This window comes from Cricetulus griseus, chromosome X (assembly GCF_003668045.3).
Source record: "Cricetulus griseus strain 17A/GY chromosome X, alternate assembly CriGri-PICRH-1.0, whole genome shotgun sequence".
NCBI classification, from domain to species: Eukaryota; Metazoa; Chordata; class Mammalia; order Rodentia; family Cricetidae; genus Cricetulus; species Cricetulus griseus.
The window spans coordinates 105,649,378-105,666,882 of record NC_048604.1 but is presented as its reverse complement, the minus strand read 5'-3'; positions in this window follow the sequence as shown (position 1 = coordinate 105,666,882).

The following is a 17,505-nucleotide window of genomic DNA, read 5'->3' as shown; positions in this document are numbered from 1 at the left end:
GTTATTCTTACAATTACAGGAAACAATCAGAAATGGAAGTAATATACATTACACATATCAGATCCCATACAGGTCCGCCAGGCCCACTCGCACAAGAAAATGACGAGATTGGTCATATATTAATTGGCACTGTGCTAGAAGCCTCAGAAATTTCATAAAAAATCATGTAAATAGTAAAGGTTTAGAAAAGGACTTCTCCATCACTTGGCAACAAGCCAAGGAGATAGTGAGAAACTGTCCTACTTGTTCCTTTTATAAACAAACTCCCCTGCCAGCAGGCTGTAATCCTAAAGGCATTTGGAGGAATGAGATCTGGCAGATGGATGTCTTTCACTTTACAGAATTTGGAAATTTGAAATATGTGCATCATACTATTGACACATTCTCAGGTTTCCAATGGGCTCCTGCTCTCAACTCTGAAAAAGTTGATTCTGTTATTACACACCTGCTAGAGGTGATGGTAGTTATTTGTATACCTGCACAGATAAAAACTGACAATTCTTCAGCATATGTCTCCACAAAATGGAACAGTTCTTCAAATATTACAACATAAAGCATATCACAGGTATACCACACAATCCTACAGGACAAGCAGTTGTTGAAAGATCTAATAGAAAGCTTAAGGAGATGTTCCATTGGCAAGCTGATAAGTCAAAATCCCCTAAACATAGGTTGCATAATGTTTTATTGACACTAAACTTTCTTAATGCCAATGACAATGGACAAACCACTGTGGAAAGACACTGGACTATGGAAAACAAAAGCTGCTGAACTTAATCAACAAGTGTACTTCAAAGATGTACTGACCTCGCTATGAAAGCCTGGGCATGTGTTATGTTGGGGTAGGGATTTTGCGTTTGTTTGCACAGGAGAAGAAAAACTTTGGATACCCTTAAAATTGATCAAGATTCAAGTTGAAAAAGACAACCCTCTTGACAAGGACGACTGACAGGTATTTACTAATGTAATCTCATAAACTAAATGAAAGCCTCCCAAAGGAAAGGGAAGTGCTTTGTTTTTATCTTCACAGGAATACTCACATCCAGAAGTCAAAGACACTGCATGGGTAGATACTTAAAGAAAAGAATGCAGCTATAACCATCAAACAAAAGGAACGTGCCATACAGTAAACTTACAGCTCTCTCTCAAATAACTTTATTTCTCTTCACTTCCTAGTCCCTAGTCAATTAAATCAATGCTGGATTTAGAGTTGGATTTGGCTTTCCTCCCCTAAAATCCAAGCATGTTGTTTAACTAAATTTGAGAGTTTCTGTATTAAATCAAGAAGCCAATTGATGTAATACAGAATAAATGAAAAATTTGAGGACTAACCTTTGTCTTTTCTTGGCTCTTTCTTTCAAGCTGTACACCATCTCATAATTGTTATTATCCCATGGTTGCCTTTCCTAGTGTGCATACATATACAAGCAAATATTTCTCTGCTAACACTTATGCACAGAGCCAATGAAAACCCTCCTGACAACAATCCCTGGATGCTCCAGAAAAGTAATTGGGCCATACCTCCTAGACTGTACTGGATTAAAATTACTCCATTTCAACTGACACTCTGACCAGAGCTTCGAGTACTGACTTCAATCAAGTTGAGGATTTCAACTTAGATCTTCAATCTAGCAAATCACATCTAACATGGACTGGAGATAACCCTTTAGAGACTTTCACTATACTAACATTTTCTTCACACAGGACCCCTCAAGGCTATCATTGTCCTGTTTCAGCAGGAAGTAACTTGGAAGATGCTATGCCCCCATCCCCCATTATTGTCTATTAGGGTAGTGTAAGCCTAGTTAGGAATAAGTTTCTTATTGTTTATGGTTGGGATTGGAAGGAGGTGTTCAAGTTGGACACCATTTTCACATGACTTTAGGGCTTAGCTGGAATAGACATAGTTAGGATGTGCAATAGCAGATTATTGTGTCTTCTTGTATTTCACTTTTATGATTGTTAATTTTGTATGTTTTACACTATTAAATTTTAAACCTCTTTTAGACTAAAAGGGGAATTGTAGGGAGACACTGTAGTCATACCTCCTAGGAGCTAGCTACAGGTATGCCTGACTATGCCTGTAAGGGCGTGGTCAGGGGAGATTCAGATTGAGGTGTGGGGAGTTCTTAAGGGGGCAGCAGACATGTGGGAGCCCTCTCTCTGGCCTCCCTATCCTGCTGCCTCTGGGCATGCTCTGACTTACGCTTGTCCGGTGTTTATCTGAATAAAGATATTTTAACCTCAAGGACTATGGATCGTCTTCGTTCATGCTGTACTTATCTGCTAAGATGCTAAGGAGGTAAGGTGTTGTGGTGGTTTGTTTTTCTACCATATCTCTAGGCATTTTCCTCTGTATCTGATTCTGGGTTTTTATTACTTAGACTAACTAAGATCTCTATTTTCAAGACAGAGAAAGGCCAGATGCAGAGAGACCAGACCTAAGCACAAGGGTATTTTTGTTGTTCTGTCAGGCATGGATCTTAGACAGTCCACTTTATAACTGAGTATACATTACAGACTGAGCCATCCAGCATCTTCCCCAATTCTAGTCTTGGACCAGCACACACAGGAAGGCATGAATGTCAGGCCATTTCCTGCCCAGTTTTCCCTGTTTGAGTCCCCAGAAACATGGTCCCCAGTTCTGTCCAAACACAAGATCCCCCAGAGAGTCATCTAGGATCTTCTGCTATTGGGGTCTTGGAGCCACTTGCAACCACCTAGAGAGAGTGTTGGACCCATACCCTCTAGAAAAGTGAAAGATTCAACCTGCACCTACTGGAAAGAAGTGATGGAAAAATGAATGTATTAGAACACATTCAACAACAGAAAGACTAATATGACACCACCAGAGTCTATGGATTCTACACCAGCAAGACCTGAACACATCACCTCAGATGAAGCAGAAGAAAATGACATTAAAAACATCTTTATGATGATTATGGAGATAATCAAAGAGGAAATGAGAAAATACCTTGAAGAAATTGAAGAAAAAAACAAACAAAAAGTTGAAGAAATGTGGGAATAGGCAAACCAAAAACTGCAAGAAATCAACAAATCTCTTAAAGAAACCAAGGACACCCAGGAAAAAAATATTCAAATAGATGCAGGAAACAATTGAAACAGTCCAAGACATGAAAACTGAAATTGATAAAGACAGCACAAACTGAGGGAAAGCTGAAAATAGAAAAGCTGGATAAAAGAACAGGAACTAGGGATAAAAGCACAACCAACAGAATACAATAGATGGAAGAGAGAATCTCAGGTGCTAAAAATAAACCAGAATAAATAGATTCATCGACCAAAGAAAATCATAAGTCCAACTAATCCTTAACACAATATATCCTGGAAATATGGGACACCATGAAAAGACCAAACCTAAGAATAATAAATATGGAAGAAGGTGAAGAAACCCACCTCAGAGGTGCAGAAAACATATTCAACAAAATTATATTGAACAAAATTTCCCAACCTAAAGAAGGACATGCCTGTGAAAGTGTAAGAAGCTTACAGAACACCAAATAGACTGAACTAAAAACAAGTCACCTCGCCGTATACTAATCAAAACCCCAAACATACAGAATAAAGAAAGGATATTAAGGGCAGCAAAGGAAAAAAAGCCAAGTAACATATAAAGTCAGAACTATCAGAATTACACCTGAATTCTCAATGCAAAATCTGAAAGCCAGAGGTCCTGAATAGATGTTCTACAAACACTAAGAGACAATAGATGCCATCCCAGACTACTATGCCCAGCAAAGCTTTCAATCAATATAGAGTGAGAAGCACAATATTCCATGACAAAACAAGATTTAAACAATACATATCCACTAATGCAACCCAACAGAAAGTTCTGGAAGGAAAACTCCAACCCAAGTAAGTTATATATGCCTCAAAAACATAGGCAATAGATAAGCACATTTTACCAACAGCAAAATCAAAAAAGAGGAAATCCAAACACAGCAACACCACCAAAAACTCATAAAAAGAAGGAAGAATCAACAATCAATGGTTATTAATATCCCTCAATATCAATGGTCTTAACTCACATATAAAAGACACAGGCTAACACAGTGGATACAAAGACAAAATCTGCCCTTCTGCTGCATACAAGAAACACACCTCAACTTCAAAGACAGATGTTAACCCAATATAAAGGGATGGGTAACGATTTTCCAATCAAATTGTTCTAAGAAACAAGCTGGTGTAGCTATTGTAATATTTAACAAACTAGAATTTAAACTAAAATTAATCAAAAGAGATGAGGAAGGACATTACATATTCATGACAGGAAAAATCCATCATGATGAACTCTCAATTCTGAACATCTATGCCCCAAATACAAAGGTACCCACATTCATAAAAGAAACATTACTTGATGGCTCAGTGGTAAAAGCACCGGACACTCTTCCACAAAACCTGATTTTGATAACCACTACCCACATGGAAGCTCACAATTGTCTGTAACTCCAGTTCCAGGGGATCTGACATCCCATCTCTCCTCCATAGGTATTAGGCACATAAGTGGTGCACAAACATATATGCAGGCAAAATGTATCAGTACACATAGTAACAAAAACATTATTTAATCTCAAATCACAAGTAAATTCCCACACACTAATAGTGGGATACTTCAATACATAACTCTCACCACTGGACAGAAATAACAGACAGAAACTTAACAAGGAAACAAAGGCTCTAACGGAAGTTATGAACCAATTGGATGTAACAGACATCTATAGAACATTCCATCCAAACACAAAAGATAACTCAACAAGAGGGGATAAAGGCGATAAAATTTAGAATGGAAGAAGTTAAAATTTCACTATTTGCAGATGATATGATGTTTACATAACTGACCTAAAAAGTTCTACCAGGGAATTCCTATAGCTGATAAACACCTTAAGTAAAGAGGCAGGATACAAGATTATCTAAAAAAAAAAATCAGTACCCCAATTATATATAGATGATAAATGCTCTGAGAGGTAAATTGGAGAAACTTCACCCTTTACAATTAACACAAACTACATAAAATATTTTGGGGAAACACTAACCAAACAAGTGAAAGAACTGTATGAAAAAAAAAAACAGATTCTTTAAAGAACGAAATTAAAGAAGATCCCAGAAAATGGAAAGTTTGCCCATGCTCTAGATTGGGGGGATCAACATAATAAAAAAGGCAACCTTGAGGTAAACAGAATTGGTCCCTGAGGACTCTGGGATCCTTACTCTGCTGAGATTGCTGGGCTATTCCGGCCCACACAGAGTGCAGAGGGTGCAGAGGTGAGCTGCTTTGGCCCTTGACTTGGGCCCAATTTCTGCCCCGCCCACCCTGGGAAATCCCATCCCAGGGTCTGTAGACAGGACAACTGAACCCCTGAGGAACAGGGATCCCAGAATCTGCTGACATGTCTGCACCAGTGATGCTCTCACCCACAACAAAAAATACCTTCGGGTAACACTAACCAAAAATGTGAAAGACAAGTACCATAAGAATCTTGAGTCTCTAAAGAAAGAAATTAAAGAAGATACCAGAAAATGGAAAGATCTCCCATGCTCTTGGATAGGTAATAAAAATGGCAATTTTACCAAAAGAAATCTACAGATTCAATTCAGTACCCATCAAATTGCCAACACAATTCTTCACAGACCTTGAAAGAACAATTCTCAAATTTATATGGAGAAAGAAAAGATTCGGGATAGCCAAAACAACCCTGTACAATAGAGGAACTTCTGGAGGTATCAATATCCCTGACTTCAAGCTCTATAACAGAGCTATGGTCCTGAAAACAGCTTGGTATTGGCACAAAAAGACAGGTAGACCAAGGGAATAGAGTTGAAAAACCTGATAATAACCCAAACACCTACGAACACCTTATTTTTGATTAACAATCCAAATTTATACGGTGGAGCAAAGAGAACATCTTTAACAAACTGTGCTGGCATAACTGGCTTCAGACATGTAGAAGATTCAGTTAGACCCAAGCCTATTGCCTTGCACAAAACTTAAGTCAAAATGGATCTAATTTTGCTGGACCTCATCATAAATCCAGCTACACTGAACCTATTAGAAAACAAAGTGGGAAATACCGTTGAATTAATTGGTACAGGAGACCACTTCCTGAACATTACACCAGTAGCACAGACACTGAGGTCAACAAAAGATAAATGGGACCTCCTGAAACTGAGAAGCTTCTGTAAAGCAAAGTAGACAGTCAGCAAGACAAAAAGGCAGCCCACAGAATGGGAAAAGATATTCACCAACCCCACATCCGATAGAGGACTGATCCGCAAAATATAATAAGAACTCAAGAAGCTAGTCTCCAAAAATCTAAACAATCCAATTAAAAAGTGGGGAACAGAACTCAAGAGAGAATTCTCAACAGAGAAATCTAAAATGGCTGAAAGACACATAAGAAAGTGCTCAACATCCTTAGCCATCAGGGAAATGCAAATCAAAACAAATCTGACATATAATCTTATCCTGTGAGAATGGCCAAAATCAAAAATACCAGTGACAGTTCATGCTGGAGAGGATGTGGAGAAAGGGGAACACTTCTCCACTGCTGGTGGGAGTGCCAACTTGTACAGCCACTTTGGAAATCAGTATGGTGACTCCTCACGAAAATGGGAATCAGTCTATCACAAGATCCAGCAATTCCACTCTTAGGCATATAATCAAAAGAAGCACACTCATACAACAAGGACATCTATACAGCGATGTTCATAGCAGCACTATTTGTAATAGGCAGAAACTGGAAGCAGCCTAGATGCCCCTCAATCAAAGAATGGATAGAGAAAATGTGGTACATTTACACAATGGAGTACTACTCAGTGGGAAAAAAAACAATGGAATCTTGAAATTTGTAGGAAAATGGATGGATCTAGAAGAAACCTTTCTCAGGGAGGTAACCCAATCACAAAAAGACAAACATGGTATGTACTCACTCACATGCGGATTTTAGAAATACTGTAAAGGATTACCAGCCTACAATCCACACTACCAAAGAAGCTAATAAACAAGGAGGACCCTAAGAGAGACATACATGGTCCCCTGGAGAAGGGGAAAGAGTCAAGATCTGCTCAGCAAATTGGGAGCACGGGAGGAGGGGGGAGGGAGCTAGGAGAATGAGAAAGGGAGAAGAGGAGGGATGCAGAGGACATGAAGGAGCAGAAAGTTTGAGTCAGGGGAAGAATACATGATAACAAGAATGGAGATATCATAATAGTGGGATACATTTTTGGTTTACAGAGAAATCAGGCACTAGAGAAATGTCTGAAGATCTACAAAGATGACACCAGCTAATAATCTAAGCAAAAGAGGAGAGGCTACCTTAAATGCCTTCCCCTGATAATGAGATTGATGTCTAACTTATATGCCATCCTATAGCCTTCATCCAGCAGGTGGTAGAAGTAGAAGCAGACACCCACAACTAATCACCAAACTTAATTGAAATCCAGATTCAGAGAAAGATGAGCGAAGAGCACAGGGGTCCAGACCAGGCTGATGAAACCCACAGAAACAGCTGAGCTGAACATAGGGGAACTCTTGTTCCCCAGATTGATATCTGGAATACCAGAAAGGGACTGATCCAGACCCCAGGAACATGGGTTTCTGTGAGGAAACCTCAGAAATCTATGGGACCTCCTGTAGAATTTCAGTACTTATCCCTAGTATAGGTGTGGACTTTGGGAGCCCATTCCATATTGAGGAATATTCCCTGAGCCAAGACACATGGGGGTGGGCCTTTGCCGTATCCCTAAGGATACAATAGACTCTGATGACACCCTATGGAAGGCTTCACCCTCCCTGGGGAGCAGAAAGGATATGTGATAGGTAGGGTTTTAGTTGGTGGGGTGGTGGTAGGGGAGGATGGGTGGGAGAAGGGAACTGGGATTGTCATGTAAATCAATCCTGTTTTAATTCAAATACAAAAGTTGAAAAAATGGAAATCTTATCAAAAGCAATTTACAGATTCAATTCAGTCTCCACCAAAATCCTGGCACAATTCTTTATGAAAGAACAATACTCAAATTATATGGAAAAACAAAAAAACCGGCCCAGTCAAAAAGCACTGTACAATACAGGAATTTCTAGAGGCACCACCATCCCTGACTTCAAGCTTTACCATAGAGCTTTAGTAATGTAAACAGCAACAAAACAGAAAGGAAAACCAGTAGAATGTAAGTGAAATCCCAAATATTAATCCACACACCTACGAACACCTGTTTTTTTACAAAAAGCTAAAATTACACAATGTAAAATAGAAAGCATATTCAGCAAATGGTGTTGGCATAACTGGATGCTAACTTGCAGAATACTGCATGTAAATACATATGTATCACCATGCACAAAACTTCAATCAAAATGGATTACAGGCCTCAACATAAATCCAGCCACACTAAAGTTCCTAGAAAAAAAAAAGTGGGAGCTACCCTTAAAGAAATTCTTACAGAAGACCACTTCTTAAACATAACCCCAGAAGCACAGACACTGAGATGGACAATTAATAAATAGGACCTCTGAAACTGAGAAGCTTCTGTAAGGCAAACAACACAGTCAACAAGACAAAATGGCTGCCCACAGAATTGGAAAACCTATTCACCAAATCCAAATCTGACAGAGTGCCGAATTCCAAAATATACAAATAACTCAAGAAGCTATTCACAAAACACCAAATACTCCATTAAAAAGTGGGGTAAAGATCTAAATAGAGAATCCTCAATACAGGAATCTAGAATGGATATAAGACACTTAAGAAAACATTAAACAACCTTAGTCATATGGCAAGTGCAAATCAAAACAATTCTGAGATACCATCCCACACAAGCCAGAATGGCTAAAATCAAAAACAGCAATGACAGTTTATGCTAGAGATGATTTGGAGAAAGGGGAATAATCCTTCATTGCTGGTGGGAGTACAAATTGAACAGCCACTTTGGAAATCAGTATGGTGGTTCATCAGGAAAATGGGAATCAGTCTACCTCAAGATCCAGCAATTCCTCTCTTGGGCATTTCCCCAAAGGAGGCACTTTCATACAACAGGGACATCTGTTCAACTATGTTCATAGCATCATGTTCTGTAATATACAGAGCCTGGAAACAACCTGGATGCCCTTCAAGTGAGGAATAGATAAAGAAAATGTGGTACATTTACACAATGGAATACTACTCAGCAGAAAAAATGAAATCTTGAAATTCCCAGGCAAATGATGGAACTAGAAGAAAACATCCTGATTGAGGTAACCCAGTCACAGAAATACAAACATGATATTTACTCACTCATATATGAATACTAGACATAGAACAAAGGATTATTAGCCTACAATTCACACCTCCAGAGAAGCTAAGAAACAGGTGAACCCTAAGAGCAACATAAATAATCCCCTGGAGGAAGAGAAGTAGACAAGAGCCTCTGAACAAATTGGAAGCATGAGGGAAAGGGACAGAGGGAGGAAGGATAAAGGGGAGGGGGGAAGGAGTGGAGAGGAGAACATGAGGAATCAGGAAGATTGAGTCGGGGGATGAATAGGGGAGAGCAAGAAAATAGTTACCTTAATAGACGGGGTCATTATATGTTTAAAGAGAAATCGGGCAATAGGGAAATATTCAGAAATCTACAAGGATCACCCCAACTAAGAATCTACAAAATAGTTTAGGGGTACCTTAAATATCCTTCCCTCATAATGAGATTGATGACTACCTTATATGCCATCCTAGAGCCTTCATCCAGTAGATGATGGAGCAGAAGCAGAGATCCACAGCTAAGTACTGAGTCAAACTCCTGGAATCCACTTGGAGAGATGGAGGAGTGATGAACAAAGGTGTCAAGAACATGCTGGGGAAACCCACAGAAACAGATGGGACTGCATATGGGAGCACATGGACCCCAGCCAGACAGCTGGGGAAACATCATTGGACTTAACCAGGCCTCCAGAACTTGGGTGACAGTTGGGAGGCCTGGACAGTCTATCAGGCCTCTTGCAGTGGAACCAAAATTTATTCCTAGTGCATAAATGGACTCTGGGAGCCTATTCCTTCATGGAGGAATACTCTCTCAGTCTAAATACATGGTGGAGGGCCTAGGCCCTCCCCTAACTGATGTGACAGACATTGATGATCCCCCAAGGAAGGCCTAACTCTTACTGGGAAATGGATAGGGAGTGGTATGTGGGGCAAGAGGAGGTTGGAGGAGTCATGGGAGGACTGGAGGGAGAAGGAACCGGGATTGATATGTAAAATAAGATTGTTTCTAATTTAAATTGAAAAATTTAAATCCAAGAAGGCTTTGAGTGAATCCCATACATTGGACACTAAATGGTTTACCCTTCTATATTTTGGTTTTTCTTGGTTTGATCATAAGGCTGAGCTTATTCTTCCCTCTTAGTCTAAGAGTGGATTTACTTGATTTTGTTTTTACATTTATTTCTGTTTTACAGGGGACAAGAGATGAGAAACTATGGACTTTTGAAGGGACAGTAATTATATTAAAGAGACTGGAAATTTTATGTGTTTGGATCTTTGAAGATTAGGGGCTGTAAAATTATGGCTCTTTTGAGAAAGTGTTTCTCTGTGTATCTTTGGAGCCTCTCCTATTCTGTAGAACAGGCTGGACTTTATTGTACAGAGATCTGCCTAATTTTGCCTTCTGAGTTATGGAATTAAAGATATGTGTCATCACCACCTAGCAAAATTATGTAATTTTAAGTATCACAAGTTTAATTGAGACCTAGGGGACAACCAAGAAAGGAAATGTTATAACTTCATAGTGAGGTATTTGTGTGAAGCTTAAAAGTAATCATTTGTGTTGATTAATAGTTTGCCAACTTGACATAAGCCATAAGCTTGAGTCATCTGGAAGGAGGAAACCTTAACTGAGACAGTGTGTCTGATTGGCCTGTAAGGAAGATTGTGAATATATATATATATATATATATATTATATATATTTACATATATAGGTAAATATATAATCTTAAATATATGGATGTAGATATATAATCTTATTTTACATATCAATCCCAGTCCCCTCTCCCTCCCATCATCCCATGTCCCCCACCAACGTCCCCATCAACATCCCAGGGAGGTTCAGGCCTCCCATGAGGGATCATCAAAATCTGTCACATAATTTGGGCAAAGGCCAGGCCCTCCCCATGTATCTAGGCTGAGACATTATTCCTCCATGGGGAATGGGCTCCCATAATCCATTCATGCACTAGTGATAAATACTGGTTCCACTGCCAGAGGCCCCATAGACAGTCCAGGCCTCCTAACTGATATACACATTCTGCCCTGAGTGAGTTAACCCAGAAACATAAAGACAAAGATGGTATTTACTCACTCACATATGGAAATTAGGCATAGAGCAAAGGATTACCAGACTAAAATCCATACCTCCAAAGAATCTAGGAAACAAGGAGAACCCTAAAAGAGACATACATGTTCCCCTGGAGAAGAGGAAATGGGACAAGATCTCCTGAGCAAATTGGGAGGTAGGAGAAAGATGAGGGGAGAAGAAAAGGGGAGAGTAGAACATGAGGGAGCAGGAAGATTGAGTTGGAGGAAGAATAGAGGAGAGCAAGTAAAGAGAAACCTTAATAGAGGGAGCCATTATAGGTTTGGAAGAAATCTGGCACTAGGGAAATATCCAGGGATATACAAGGATGACTCCAACTAAGATTCTAAGCAATAGTGGAGAGGCTTCTTTAAATGCCCTTCCCCTATAATGAGATTGATGACTACCTTAAATGCTATCCTAGACTCTTCATCTAATAGGTGATAGAAGCAGAAGCAGAGATCCACAGCTAAGCACTGAGCTGAACTCCTGGAATCCAGTTGTAGAGAGGGAGAGGTAATGAGCAAAGGAGCGAAGACCATGCTTGGGAAACCTACAGAAACAGTTAAACTGAGTAAGTGGGAGCTCATAGACCCCAGTCTGACAGCTAGGGAACCAGCATAGGACCAAGGCCCCCTGAATGTGGAGCATTTTCTTAATCATTGTCTAATGTGGGAGAGGCCTTCACACTAGAGGTGATCTCACTCTTGCTCTGGTTACACTGAAGTATATAAAGAGCAAGCCTACTTACCCATGGGTAGAAATCTATTGACCATCTTCCCCTTATAGCCTTGGGCATGAAGGGGTGGTACTAGCAGATGAGATTATTTGGAAAACATAAGGCAAACAAGTTGTGAGATTTGAACATTTGTATATAAATTGTCATACCTGGGAGTGTCAGGATGACACCACCAGGCAAGGTGTTGTGGGCTAAATTAATGCAAATTATTGCATAGTATCTACTTCATTTGTTACTTTGAGAGAATGTGGAGGTGGCACAGTTAAGCCTGGTTTGAAGAAAGGATCAAGAAAAGTTGATATAGGCACCAAAAGAGCCAGGTGGTTCTCACCTCTCTAATATTTGATCAAGTTTTGGTGATTGTCAACAGCATACAATAACATAAATGGGTGGATGATGGCCCATGCCAGCTTGATTCTGCAGGAATTGACTAGGAAAATCCACTGAGGGAATTTCATGACCATAATTAGGCTCCTGTTATGGGGCTGATCATAGAGGGTCAGGATTTTTGTAGCTCAAAGTCAAAGCTGTTAGGGAATCTGTCTACTATGAGCTAGAGATCTAGACAAGTGAGTATGAAGATGATACTGGAAGATGAAGTTCATGGAAACATACTCAGGCTAGCCTGAAGTATGGTCTGTTCATCCTAATGCAGTTCTTGGAGTTTGAAGATGGCACACATATGCTTAGTTCTAGAATGCATCACTTGGGAAAACTGTTTGCTAAACCACCATGACATTAACTATGGCTGAGAATGACAGAATGGTCCATGCGTGTTAGTATCTGGGGAGTGCCACAATTCAAGATTCACCTTCAACCTATGCATACAGATATGTGTCTTAGACTATGGAAATTTTACATGTCTGATTATATATGGGAGTGGCTACCAAGAAAAGGTGTTGCCAGAGCTGCATGGCAAGAGGTAGGCATGGGAGTGAATAGATAATTCTGGCAGGTAAGATTCAGTGTAATTGAACAAGCAAGCAATTTGTTCAAAATACCAACAAAATTCAACAAAATGCAAAAATACCAACATTTGCCTGGAAGAATGGACATAGCAAATGGGGGTCTTGTTTCTTGGCTGAATTTACCAGGAAAAGTTTTGCAGGAGCTTCATAACCAAAGCTAGCCATTTACTTACGTGTGGTCATGTCCCTGGCAGCTGAGGTTCAGGGGATTTTAATATCCAAGTTGAATAAATTACCTGTACATTCAGAGGAAGACTGTGGAGTTTTATATTAGCATAGGTAAGCTTTGTCATTGTAAGGAAATCATGAGGTACATGTGTTACTGAAATTAGGCCTATCTGTGAAATGGTGACACTGGCAAGCAAGGTTAAGGGGAGGTGACAAGAAAAATAAGGTAACAAACTGGGCATCCAGAGCTAAGTGTGCTAGAGTAGAGACTATAATAGTGGGCTTGACTCTGGGACTGTCAAAAGGTTTTTCAAGAAGATAAAGTGTTTTGATCTGCTCAGGGCCTATCAGTAGAGAATAATCCTAGAGGGAAAAATTCATACTTCCTACAAAAGTAAATTAATTCTGTATCTGCACATAGGAATGTAGGCCTCTTAGCATGAAAATTGAAAATGCAGGATTATCAATGAGGGCTCTCAAGGAATCCAGTGAAAGAGCTATGTGACTGGAGTCAGGCATGTGAGGGTAAACATTACACTGTCAGGCAAAGGTCTGTGGACCATTAAACATGGAGGAACCTCCTTCCCAGAGCAATTATAGAACTTAACAGCTATTGTAAAAAACTATACTGCTCTGGAAGATAGAAAAGCTGTAGAAGAGAAAACAAAAAATTGGGAGAAACCATAAAGCAAATATTTTTGAAATTTTCCATAAATGAACAAAGACCAATATTAAATATACAAAGAAATGATATTTTCATTGAAGGTTTTGTAGACACAGTTGCAGATGTCATGATAATTGCACTAGAATCTTGACATCCAAATTGTCCTCTTCAGGGGGTATTTGTCCAACTTTTAGGGACTGGGTAAAACAGTGTGAGATGGCTCATATGTATTAGTCCAGAAGGAGCTAGAGGAAAATGAAAGCCTTGTGTGACTAGCATAGCAATGAACTTTTGTGGGCATGATTTGTTACAGCAAAGGAACACTCAGATTAACATTCCTCCAATCATAGAAACAAATAAAAAATTAACTTATGTTTCTTGGAAAAATATTAGAAGGCATGATAAAGAACACTCACTAACTATTCAGGTGTACAAGAACAGGGTGCAACAGCTGCTAATCTTTCAAAGGCACCAAAGGCCTACCTGTAAAATGGATGAAAGACAAAACTATATGGGATAAATAATAGCTTTTAACAGTAGAGAAACTGCAGGACTTAGGACAGCTTATATATGAGTAGATAAATGTCCACCATAGTGAAGAAGCAAACAGTTCTTGGAATTCTCCTGTGTTTTCATTAGAAAGAAATCTGGTAAATGGATAGTGGTAACAGATCTAAGAGCTGTCATTGAGGTGATTCAGCCAATGAGCTCTCAACAGTCTGGAATTCCTATGCATTCTTTATTACCTAAAGGATGGCTTCTTATAGTTATTGAATTAAAAGACTGTTTTATTTTTCGTTATACCTTTAAAAGAAAAAGAAAATTTGCCTTTAGACTACCTACTTATAATGATTTTCAGCCTTTTAAGAGATACAAATGGAAGGTTCTCCCATTGGGAATGTTAAATAGCCCCACCCTGTGCAATATTTTGTAAGTCAACCATTGGAAATAATATGTAAGCAATTTCCTGAATATGTATTTTACCATTATATAAATGATATTTTACTAGCTGACTCAAATTAGATACTTTAGAAACATTGAAGAAAAGTTTGCCTTGCAGGGGATTACAAATTGCTCCTGAAAAAATACAGAGGAGATTCTACTAATTATTGAGGATATAAAATATGTCTACAGAAAATTAGATCCCAAAAGGCGCAAATTGGGAGAAATCTATTGTTAACTCTTAATAACTCTCCAAGATTGCTAGGAGGCATTTCCTATCTACAGCCCAGTAGTAGGGGAGAAAAATGTGCTGAATAATTAGTTCAAAACCTGAGATGTGACAATGATTTCAATTGTCCAATTATTAGCTGAAGTTGAGAAAGAATTGGCTTTTGTGGAAAAGAAATTACAGGATGCACATATGGATTATTTCGCTCAAAAGCTTGATTGAATTTTGGTTATTTTACCCTCTAAGAATTCTCCTATAGGAACATTAAGGCAGAAGAAAGATATTATCTTCAAATGGATCTTCTTATCATATAAAGAGAGGAAAAAATTTAAAAACTTATGTGGAAAAGATCTCTGAGTTGATTCTAAAGGAAAAATTGATACTTCTTCAATTAGTAGGAATATACCCCACAGAAATTGTAATGTCTTTTTACTAATGATGAAATTCACATATTATAAGCAGAAAGTCAACCTTAGCAAAGAGCTTGCTATCTTTTGGGAGAGATTAACAACAAATATCCCAGAAGCAAGAGAATTAAATTTATATAGAGAACTAACTGGACCATTCTTCGCATTGTATGGGAAAAACCAATATATGGATCCCCAACATTCTGATGCAAATGCATCAGGAAAAGCAGGTTATAAATCATGACATTAAATAACATAGCTCAAAGTCCTTATGATTCTATCCAAAAGTCAGAATTATATGCTAGTCTCAGGGTATTACTGGATTTTATGGAACCTGTCAACACAGTTACTGATTCAAAATGTGTAGTAAAAGTAGTTTTGCATATTGAAACTGTTGAATTTATGCCAGATGATACAGAATTGACTTCATTATTTGTTCGGTATAAGAAACAATCAGGAATAGGAATCATCCTATTATTATATAACACACATCTAATCACATATTTGTCTTCCAGGCCTCTAGAATTGATCAACTATTGATAGAAAATGGGCTGGAGGCCAGAGAATTTCATAATCCCCCAAGATTGCTGAGTGACTGTGCAGGCAGCCACCTCTTTCTGTCATTTCTCACTTTTTTGGAAGTCACTTTCTTGTACTTCCTACTTATTCAGGTAATATTATTTCCTTCTTGAGTCTCTAATAGAAGTGAAGTTTTTATAGTTATAATAATAGATTTCCTTGTTACCATATTGACAAAAGAAATGTAAAGTGTATAAGGTTGAGAGACAAAAAAATATAGTTTTTATAATACAAATTAGAATAGAAACTGAATTAAGTACAACATTTTGGACTCACCATATAGGATATATATGGCATATTTTCTCTGAAATTATCAATGTATTTATTGCCTGTACATATTGTATAGCTATTGTATCTATTGTATATAGTTTTTAAATCTTAGTTATAAACTTTTTAAATTTTTAGACAAAATGACTAAATGTGGTGATACCTTGTTCATATTCTAATAAATGAAGCTTGTCTGAAGATCACAGGGTGGAGTTAGCCAGTAGCTAACCATAGAGGTGTGGAGGTCTGTACAGATAGACAGGAAATGAGATGGCTGGGCAGAAAGTGGAATATAGGCTGTGGGGGTGGGGGAGATTGGGTCTCGTTCTCTTTAAGTCTGAGGATGTCATAGAGGTAAGAGCTCTAGTGGCTGCCTACTCTGTTTCTCTGATCTTTCAGCTTCCAGCCCCTAATATCTGACTCCAGGCTTTTGTTATTAAGACCTATTAGACATCATGCTACTGGCTCGGGCAGGAAGGGATCTGTGGAGCTCACCCTGCAAAGACCATGTCTAAGCTATGCATCTCGTGCTAGTCTGATTAGAGGGGATAAGTCACAGGTTCAATTGTTTCTGAGGAGGGGTGCTCATGAGAGGACGCCAGAACAGAAATTTACCAGTACATTATTAAAGGAATTTATGTCCGCTTTCAAGGAAGGGACCTAGAGCAGGACTGGATGTAAACGCAGTAGAGAAATTCTACCTTGGACTACTGAATAAATGTGACTGTTAAAGACTGTGAATCATTATAGACATGGCATCAATTTTCTATTCAATATTTAATGACTGCAGTTATATTGGAACAAAGGATTAAAATAGGCATGTTTCATGATGGCAGGATACATCAGTAGTTAATTATATTTGATATCAACATGATGTGAGATTCAACACATTGATTCAGAAGCACCCCCAAAAAACAAATTTAGAACAACTGACATTTGAACTCTATATTACTTTTGATCAGAGCACACTGGAAATGCCTGTTCATTCATGATTTTCACAAACATAAAAATAGGAGATACCCATAGCCTAGCGTATACCATATACTTTTTACCCAAGGAAATCAGTACACAATTTTTGCAAAAAAAAAAGCCCAATATACAAGTCCAGATCTACCCTGAGTACACATAAGGACTTATCTGGCATCACATAAGGGTCTTTGCTTCAATGTGTTAGGATGTCAGCTCCTTTGTAAAATCCTTTTACCT